The sequence below is a fragment of the Sus scrofa genome, chromosome 10 (genome assembly GCF_054392235.1).
Source record: "Sus scrofa isolate SSC_HxYL_T2T_F1_AM1 chromosome 10, Sscrofa_HxYL_maternal_Yorkshire_Landrace_v2.0, whole genome shotgun sequence".
NCBI lineage: Eukaryota > Metazoa > Chordata > Mammalia > Artiodactyla > Suidae > Sus > Sus scrofa.
In genome coordinates this window covers 40,630,001-40,639,287 of record NC_139392.1, presented here as the reverse complement: position 1 = coordinate 40,639,287, position 9,287 = coordinate 40,630,001, and positions in this window count along the sequence as shown.

Sequence of the window (9,287 nt, the reverse complement as noted above, 5' to 3'; positions counted from 1 at the left end):
TAGCACCTAGTAACAGAGCAAAGATAAAGAAGCACAAGGCAGGAATTCCCGTTGTGGCTCGGTGGAAACGAACCCGACTAGCATTGACCCCTAACCTGGGAACCTACAAAATGGCACATGTGAAGCCCTAAAAGAAGACTACACACACACACACACACACACACACACACACACACACACACACACACACACACACACACACACACGGCACAGACAGATGCGAAAGGAAAAGAAAAGGAAGGAAAAAAGAAAAGGGAAGAAAGAGAGAAATGAACAGGCAGAACAAGCCATTGTGAATGATCTCTAGGGACAGGTATTTTTCTCCAAGCATAATTTTATTTTTCCCCAAGTGATACCAGACCTCTCTCTCTCTCTCTCTCACACACACACACACACACACACACACACACACACACACTCTCCCTCTCTCTCTCTCTTTGAAAAAATTTATGTATTTAGTGGAGTTCCCATTGTGACTCAGCAGGTAGGAATCTGAGTAGCATCCATGAGAGTGCTGGTTTGATCCCTGGCCTCGCTCAGTGGGTGAAAGATCTGGCATTGCCCTGAACTGTGGTGTAGGTTGCAGACACAGATCGGACCTGGTGTTGCTGTGTCTGTGGTGTAGGCCAGTGGCTCAAGCTCTGATTCCCTAGCCTGGGAACCTCCGTGTGCCGTGAGTGCCACCCGAAGAAAGCAAGGGGAAAAAAAAAAAAAAAAGAAACATAAAAACCTGGATTGGGGAGATCCCATTGTGGCTCATTGGTAACAAAGCTGAGGAGCACCCACGAGGATGCAGATTCGATCCTGGGGTGGGGGGGGGGGGTGCTGGTGCTGGTGGTGCTGAGGTGTGTGCGTGTGGGGTGATAAATAGGTTACCTCTGGCTTCTGGGGGGTGAGAGTCAGCATGCTTTTCCTGCACCTGCTGCTCCTGGGCAATTATTTAGTTTTGGTTTCTTGTTCCTTTGTTTTTGTGGTCCTGCATTGTGGTGAGTACTGGTGTAAGTGGCAGGTTCCTATTTGATCCGACATTTCTTTGGCTCTGGTGTCGGTTGACAGCCATGGTCATGACTGGTGGTGGTTGTTAAGTCTCCAGGAGTTCCACGCAACATTCTGATTGTCTTTCTTCCTTGGGCTTTGGCTGCAGCCTCCCCCCCCCCCCTCCCCCCATCATATGGAGGTTCCCGGGCTAGGGGCCGAATCAGACCTACAACTGCTGGGGTGTATGCCACAGTCACAAGCACCATCAGATCCAAGCTGCGTCTGCAACCTACACCGCAGCGCAAGGTGATGCCACCAGATCCTAAACCCACTGTGGAAGGCCTGGGATCGAACCTGCAACCTCATGGTTCCTGGTTGGATTCCTTTCCACTATTCCACGACGGGAACTCCTGGGCTTTGGCTTTTGACAGGTGGAGGGACACAGCTTTCTGAAACGGTGGGGCCAGGGCAAGGCATAGAAACATAAGATGGATGTGAGCCTGCGCCTATTCTTTTCTCGTGTGCTGGGAAGATAAGGTGGCTCTTGCCAGCTGGGATTTCATTTCCCCACAAACGATCAGGCTCTTAAGGTATCAGGCAGGGAAGAGGGAGAGTCAGAGTTCCCATTGTGGCTCAGTGGTTAATGAATCTGACTAGGAACCATGAGGTTGCAGGTTCCATCCCTGGCCTTGCTCAGTGGGTTAAGGATCCAGCATTGCCGTGAGCTGTGGTGCAGGTTGCAGACGTGGCTCAGATCCCGCGTTGCTGTGGGTCTGGTGCAGGCCAGCGGCTACAGCTCCGATTGGACCCCTGGCAGGGGAACTTCCATATGCCGCAGGAGCGGCCCTAGAAAAGGCAAAAAGCCGAAGGAAGGGGGGGGGGGGGGGACAGAAGAAGAGTGAGAATCAGGGTCGGAAGAACATGGGGAAATCGGTGCTAGGTGCCTGGGTGTGTGAGTTCACACGGAATGCTAGCCCAGACCCCTGGCCAGCCACATTTGGGGTATCTATCAACTTGACTCTCCACTCTCCAGCTCACCTGGGTGGTGCTGCCCTGCCCTGCCCTGCTCATGTAAGACCTGGCTCCTCCAGGGATGGCTTTGCACCAGAGGGAGACGGGGCAAAGTCACTGAGCTTAAGGTAATTTCTCCAAGAGAGACTCTGGGAGAAGGAGACCAGCTGGATTTCTGTGTGTTCATTTTTCTTCCTGTCTGCTTGTTTGGTGCAGGCCAGTCCATGTGCCGAGACATTCAGAAACTCTGTACTAGCTGAGACTCAGACCTTGTTCCGAAATAAGCAAAGGGACTTTGAGCTGGGATCACTCCCTGACAAGTAGCTAGCAAAGAAGTTTCCCTTAGCTCTCAGGCCCCATCCCTGCCCTCAGGCGGGTGGGTGTGGGGAGGGGGTGGGGGGGGAGGGGAGGGGCTCGTTCAGGCAGGCAGGCAAGCAGGCAGGCAGGCAGGCAGGCAGGCAGGCAGGCAGGCATGCAGGCAGGCGCTGGTTCATTAGTCCCGCACCCCCCCACTCCCGGCCCCAGCTGCCCGCCCCACCCCCCACCCCCGGCCGCCATCCCTGCTGCGCCGCCTCTCGCTTCCCAAATCGCCTGGACTCACGCCCGGGAAGGGGGGGAGGGGAGATCAGGAAGATCCAGGCCTCAGGGCCTGGGTTCAATCACTTCATTCAAATGCAGAAACTCTCCAGTCAAGTCAGAGGTGGTGACTTTTCCTGGAGCTTCTCTTTAGGGAAAGTGTTTTTTTTCCCCCCTTTCCCCAATTTCCCTACCCTCAGGCTGCCCCTCGCAGACTGCATGGAGGGGGGTGGGGGAGGATGTGTGCACGAAACTCGCCTCGTGTCAGGCCAAAGGAGCCCCCGCCATTTCCCAACCCGGGAAACCCCGCAAAACTTCTGGAGCATGTTGGCCTTGGTGTGGGAATGGACATCTTCACTTGCCATCTTCCTTTGCACGAGGAGGAGATTTTCATCTCCTGCTGTCTGGGGGCCAGAAAGGAGGGCCAGAGTGTCCCTTTTGTGTGGGCCGGTCCTTAAGTCATTTTACCTCACAGGAATCACCCACATAGGGCATGGAGACACGTTTGGGGTCCGCCTCCTCCGAGACGTCCCGGGAAACTTCACGTGTGAAAAACTGTGCTGGGGAGGTCCCATCGTGGTGCAGAAGTGGAAATAAATGCAACTAGGAACCATGAGGTGGCAGGTTCCATGCTCAGCCTCGCTCACTGGGTTACGAATCCCACGTTGCCATGAGCTGTGGGTAGAGGAGAGTGAGAAGGAGAGGGAGGGAGAGGGAGGGAGAGATCCTCCATTTCATGGAACTGGTTTCCTTGTTTTGAGATGACGTCGCTTTGGTGAAACAGTTGTCAGATGGCCTCTCAAAAGGCGGTGATGTGGATGGGCTCCCCGAACCAGGCCCACAGAAACCAAAGGAACGAAGGGGTTAATCCTTGGAGCCAGAGTTCCCTCCTCTGAAACTGAAACCAAGCTCAAGCCCCGGAGTGCTGGTGTGTTGGAGCCAGAGACATTGTTACAGCTAAAAGCTACTTTGAAATAGTCTCCGTTAGGTTATGGCTTGCCTTGGCCCACGAACTTATGACTAATGACTACTGTCGAGTCAGAGTTGTAGTGAACCTGGTGTTTTCTCTACCCTTGAAACACTCCCTAAGGATTGCGACCCCCCCCCACCCCCCGCCCCACGCCCGCCCCGTGGATGAGCAATCTTCACTCCAGAGAGAAGGTCAAAATGCCATAACCCCAAAGACACTGGAAACATTCCATGGACCACCTGACTCCAGCCTTGATGACTTTGAAATGGTCTATCCTAATCTCCTATCCAGGGAGAAGAATGCAAGCACCCTGATGCTTCTAGACAGCTCCGCCACCCCCATGCCTACCATTAAGCTAAACCTATAGAACCCCTTGCTATCCCCTCTCAAGGGAGGACACAGTTTTGAGGTCCTTAGCCTGCTGTGGCCTCCTTAGCCTGGCAAAGCAATAAAGCTGTTCTTTATGCTTCACCCCAAAACTCTGTCTCTGAGACTTAATTGGAGCTGGAGTACCAAGGCCGGTTTGGGCTGCCAACCTTTCCTGGAACTTTCAAACTGTTACATATGAAGAACGGAGCCGGTGACTCTGTGTGTGTGTGCGTGTGCGTGTGAGAGAGACACAGAGAGACAGACAGAGACAGTGAGTGAGACAGAGGGAAGAGAGAGGGAGAGGGGAAAGTCCCTTCAGTCTTTTGTTTTGTCGGTTTGTTTGTTTGTTTGTTTGTTTTGTCTTTTTGCCATTTCTTGGGCCGCTCCCATGGCATATGGAGGTTCCCAGGCTAGGGGTCGAATCGGAGCCATAGCTGCCAGCCTACGCCAGAGCCACAGCAACGTGGGATCCGAGCCGTGTCTGCGACCGACACCACAGCTCACGGCAACGCTGGATCCTTAACCCACTGAGTGAGGGCAGGGATCGAACCCGCAACCTCACGGTTCCTAGTCGGATTCGTTAACCACGGAGCCATGACGGGAACGCCCCTTCAGTCTTTTGAAAGGCCCCTCTGAGAATGCCGTCAGGTGTTGGGGCCAACTTTCCGAGGGGCTCTTAGAGAAATGAACACAGGGTGATGGTTTCACTCTCAGAGACACTCTCAGAGACCATTTCTCTGATGTGTTCATCGAGGGACTCCACTAGCTTCCGTTTTCAGGGCCTCGGGACAAGCGATACGTGTTCTCATCCACAAGGATGCCAGGTCCAAAGGGTGGGAGAAAATGGGAAACGCTCATGAAGAGAGTTGTAGCCAGAGATGGAAGGCAACTGGAAAAACTTCAGGATCCAGTCCAGTTTTCCAGCCACTGAGTTTCTGACTTCTGGAAGGATTTGGGTAGGGAGGAAAAGGTCAAGGATTCTCCATCCCTCTGACAGAGGTATAAGTTACAAAGTAGATGTACATCTTTTGAGAAAGAAACGAACAAACAAAGAAACAAACAAACAAACAATTTTTGTCCCTTTGTCTTTATCAGGAAAAGTGAAAGATGGAGAGAGGGAGGGAGGGTGGGTTGGATGGATGGATTTGGGGGGCGGGGAGAAGATTCTTAGATCCTAATGACCCAATGCTTTCTCTAGTCCTGGGCCTTTAGGTAGGTGATATATCTATATCTATATCTGTATATCTATATCTATCTGTATACACACACACACAGACACACACAGACACACGCACACACACACACACACACACACACACACACACAGACACACACACACACACACAGACACACACACGTAGTTATTTTCTGTTTCTAGGGCTGCACCCATGGCACATGGAGGTTCCCAGGCTAGGGGTCCAATCGGAGCCGTAGCCACCGGCCTACACCAGAGCCAGCACAACGCGGGATCCGAGCCCTGTCTGCGACCTACACCAGAGCTCACGGCAACACCCGATCCTGAACCCAACGAGCGAGGCCAGGGATCGAACCCGCACCCTCAGGCCTCCTAGTCGGATTCGTCCAGCCATGACGGGAACTCCTACATATGTATATAGTATGCATATAGTATATCTTTTTTTAACGCCCACGCCCCAGCCCTATGGAAGTTCCCAGACTCACGGTCGAATCAGAACTGTAGCTGCGGGCCTACCCCACCGCCACAGCAACACGGGATCCTTAACCCACCAAGCGAGGCCAGGGGAGGGATCGAACCCACATCCTCACGGATCCTAGTCGGGTTCATTACCGCTGAGCCCTGATGGGAACTGCAGGGGACATCTTCTTTTTTTTTTTTTTTTTTTTTTTTAAGATGTAAGTTTGTTGTGGTTGTTGGTTGTTGTTGTTGCTTTAGCTCGGCGTACAGTGGGCTTGCTTACAATGTTGTGTTCGTTTCAGGTGTACAGTCAAGGGGATTCAGTGATCCATCTACATCCATCTATCCCTCCGTTCTTTCTTTTTCAGCGTCTTTTCCCCTCTAGGTGATTCCAGAATATTGGGCCATTCCTTCCTTGTTGGTGGGAACACCAGCGTGAAAAAAAACCATCACGGGGGAGTTCCTGTCGTGGCACCATGGAAGCGCATCCGACGAGGAACCTTTGCAGGGAAGGGTGTGGGTTCGATCCCTGGCCTCGCTCAGGGGGGCGGTAAGGATCCGGCAGGCAGTGCCGTGAGCTGTGGTGTCGGTCGCAGACGCGGCTCGGATCCCACATGGCTGTGCCTGTGGCGTAGGCCAGCAGCCGTAGCTCCGATTCAACCCCTCGCTTGGGAACTTCCATATGCCACGAGGGCAGCCCTAAAAAGCAGAGGGGGAAAAAGAAATCATGAGGGCGGGGGAGAGGGATCCATGAGGAGGATGGGATGAACATATACACACACGAGTCTCTATCCAATAGATGACGAACAGGGACCCCTACGCCACCTTCTGGAATCCAAACGCCAAAACCACAAAGCAGAGTTCCCGCCATGGCGCAGTGGAAATGAATCCGACCAGGAACCATGAGGTTGCAGGTTCGATCCCTGTCCACCTCGCTCAGTGGGTAAAGGATCCAGTGTTGCCGTGAGCTGTGGTGTTGGTCCCAGACGCGGCTCGGACCTGGCATTCCTGTTTCTGTGGTGTAGGAGGCCAGCAGCTAAAGCCTCCGATTCGATCCGTCATCTGGGAACCTCCATATGCCGTGGGTGTGGCCCTCAAAACACACACACACACACACACACACGCACACGCACACGCACACGCACGCGCACGCACGCACGCACACGCGCACGCACGCACACACACTCTGGAACCCCCTAAATGGGAGAAAACCGGACACAGTAGTTTTTTAGGGGTCCAGTCTCTGTGACAGGTGAGGATATCAGGCTTGCATCGAGGGAGGGAAGGCTTCACCCCACGCAGAAAACACACCCACCTACCCACCGACCCACCTTCCTTCCTTCCTTCCTTCCTTCATGAGAGAACAGTTGGATGACCCATCCTAAGTGTCGGTTGAATGAAGTCTAGTTACCAGGGTTCAGAGTGGGGGAGGGAGAGGGGTAGGAAGTCTGAAGCCTCTGGCGACTCTCCGAAATGTTCTCCCCCCAGGGTGACAGAGCCGGCAGGTCAGGCACTGCCTTCTCTAGAAACCTTCCTGCCCATGTCCAAGGGGGTGTGGGGGGTTGGGGGTGTGGGGCAGGGAGTGGGTCAGGGAGCCTGGAGAAACACAGACCACCAAGCGGCCATTCTCCCGTCGCCCCGACTGTTTGTTGAATGAACATAATGGACGTGATCCAAGTCTGCCACGCCGCCGCCGCCGCCGCCGCCGCCGCCGCCACCACCACTTTCTCCATCATCTCCCCCACCCTCTTGCCTGCAGCCATCTTTGAAAAGGCTGCTGTTGTCGCTGCCTTTGCATGAAAGTGAGTGAGGACCCCTCCCTAATACGGAGTGTTTCAGTCCCTGGTGTCTCTGACAGCTCGCTCATGTATTGGTTGTGAACCATCTTGCCTTGAGGATTTGGAGGATTCGTGAACATTGCAGGAGCCATGGGAGCAGTGAAGTCCTTATCGCCAACCCGACACCCCCCCCCCCCAAATTTCGTGGCAGGGAGCACACTTTTCTTTCACCCAAGAGATTTATTTCCTGCTTTCCGAAGAGAGAAGGAAAGGAGGGTCAGAATGGTCCTCTGGTGTCTGGTGTCCTGTCCCTTTCATTGCACACACTCCTAGTGCCACTGCGGGAGGCACGTTCGGGGCGCGGGGTGGGGTGGGGGGGGACCTGCTGCACGCACCCGCCCCTCACTTTCAAATGCGAAACTCAAGGAGGATGTGAATGTCCTTCACGCCACCGATCAGGTGAACGGGATGGCTTTCTAGGGAAATCCTGGTGTTTCCTTTCACTGCCATGACGAACACCCAGAAACAACCCTGTAAGTTCATACAACTTTGTCAGTCAACTGTATTCCAATAAAATGAAAAAGCAAGACACAGACACACCCAGACACACACACCCACACGCACACACACACGCGCGCACACACACGCACCCCAACCCAGAACCAAACACCCTCTCCTGAAATGGGGGGGGCGGGCCCACCGGAGAATGAGCAAGAGAATTCCAGAGTCGGTAGGAAAGTGTCATCTGCAGCGGTGTGAGAAACCCCAAGCTCTTTTCTTCCTGTCAAGGTGAATAAACTTTGTTAATGGGAGTGGGTGCCCTCAGTGTGCCCTCCGAGAGGAAAGGCAGGGAGCATTTTCTCCCTGAAGAGCTTAGTGCTGTCATAGCACTGACGGACAGGATGAACGATCGGTGAGAGGTGGCAGCAGCAGTGGTGGCCGCCTGCACTGCCTGGGCGGATTGGAAACATAGACGAGCCACCAAGACTGCGTGTGACACCCCCGTGCCGCCCCCCCCCCCCCCCCCCCCGTCTGTACAGTGACAAGAGTCCTTTGGGGGAAAAGGGGGGGTGGGTGCTCTTCCAGTGTGTCTGTCTGCATTCATCAGGTGTGGGAGAGAAGACAGATGTTTGTTTCCACTATCGTTCGGAGGACTTGCCCAAGAGTACCACGTGCCCCCAAAAGATAGCACCGGAAGAGAGATGCACGAGGTTTCTGAATGCATGCCGTGGGTGCTCCAGGCTGCCTCCAGGCCGCCCCCTCGCCCTCCCCCTCGCCCTCCCCCTCCCCCTTGCCAGAGGCAGACGTTCCTTGAAACAGCTGGCTTTGAACTTGGGCTTCTAGAGGAAGGTTTTTCTCCTGCTTTCAAGACGGGAAGAAGAGGGTGTCCGTCTCACATCCGTCCTTTCCGGGGGGGGGGGGGGGACCCGCTTTGGTGTGCTTGTGAGGGAGAGAGACAGAGACAGACAGGGAGGGACGGAGGATAGGCAGACAGTGAGAGGCAGAATCAGAGGGAGAAAGAGGAGGAGGGGAGAGAGACAGAGAAAGTGAAACAGAGCTAGGTATAGAGGACGCTGTGGCTGGGTCGTATTCTGCGTGTTCTCAGTGAAGTCGTCCTAAGGCCTCTGGAGGTCCAGATCACTGCTTGGGGCCGGAAGTCTGTCTGCCCTTCCCTACCCATCTGAAGAGCTGTGGTTTGGGCTTTCCAGCCGGGAACCCCTCTTTCTGCCTCTTTGTCCAACACACAAGGTTCGTGGGACCCAGAAATCCCATTCTGAGAGCACCCTAGGAACAGTCCTTTCCATACGGCGCAGGAGGCCCCTGTGCCAAGAGATCCAAAGTCTGGAGCCTCTGTTCTCCCCCCCCCCCCCTTCCCTCCACGGACAAAATCTTGCCTTGTATTCCTTTTTTTCTCAGGGACTCTGAAGGACATGTATCATTGTACAACCAT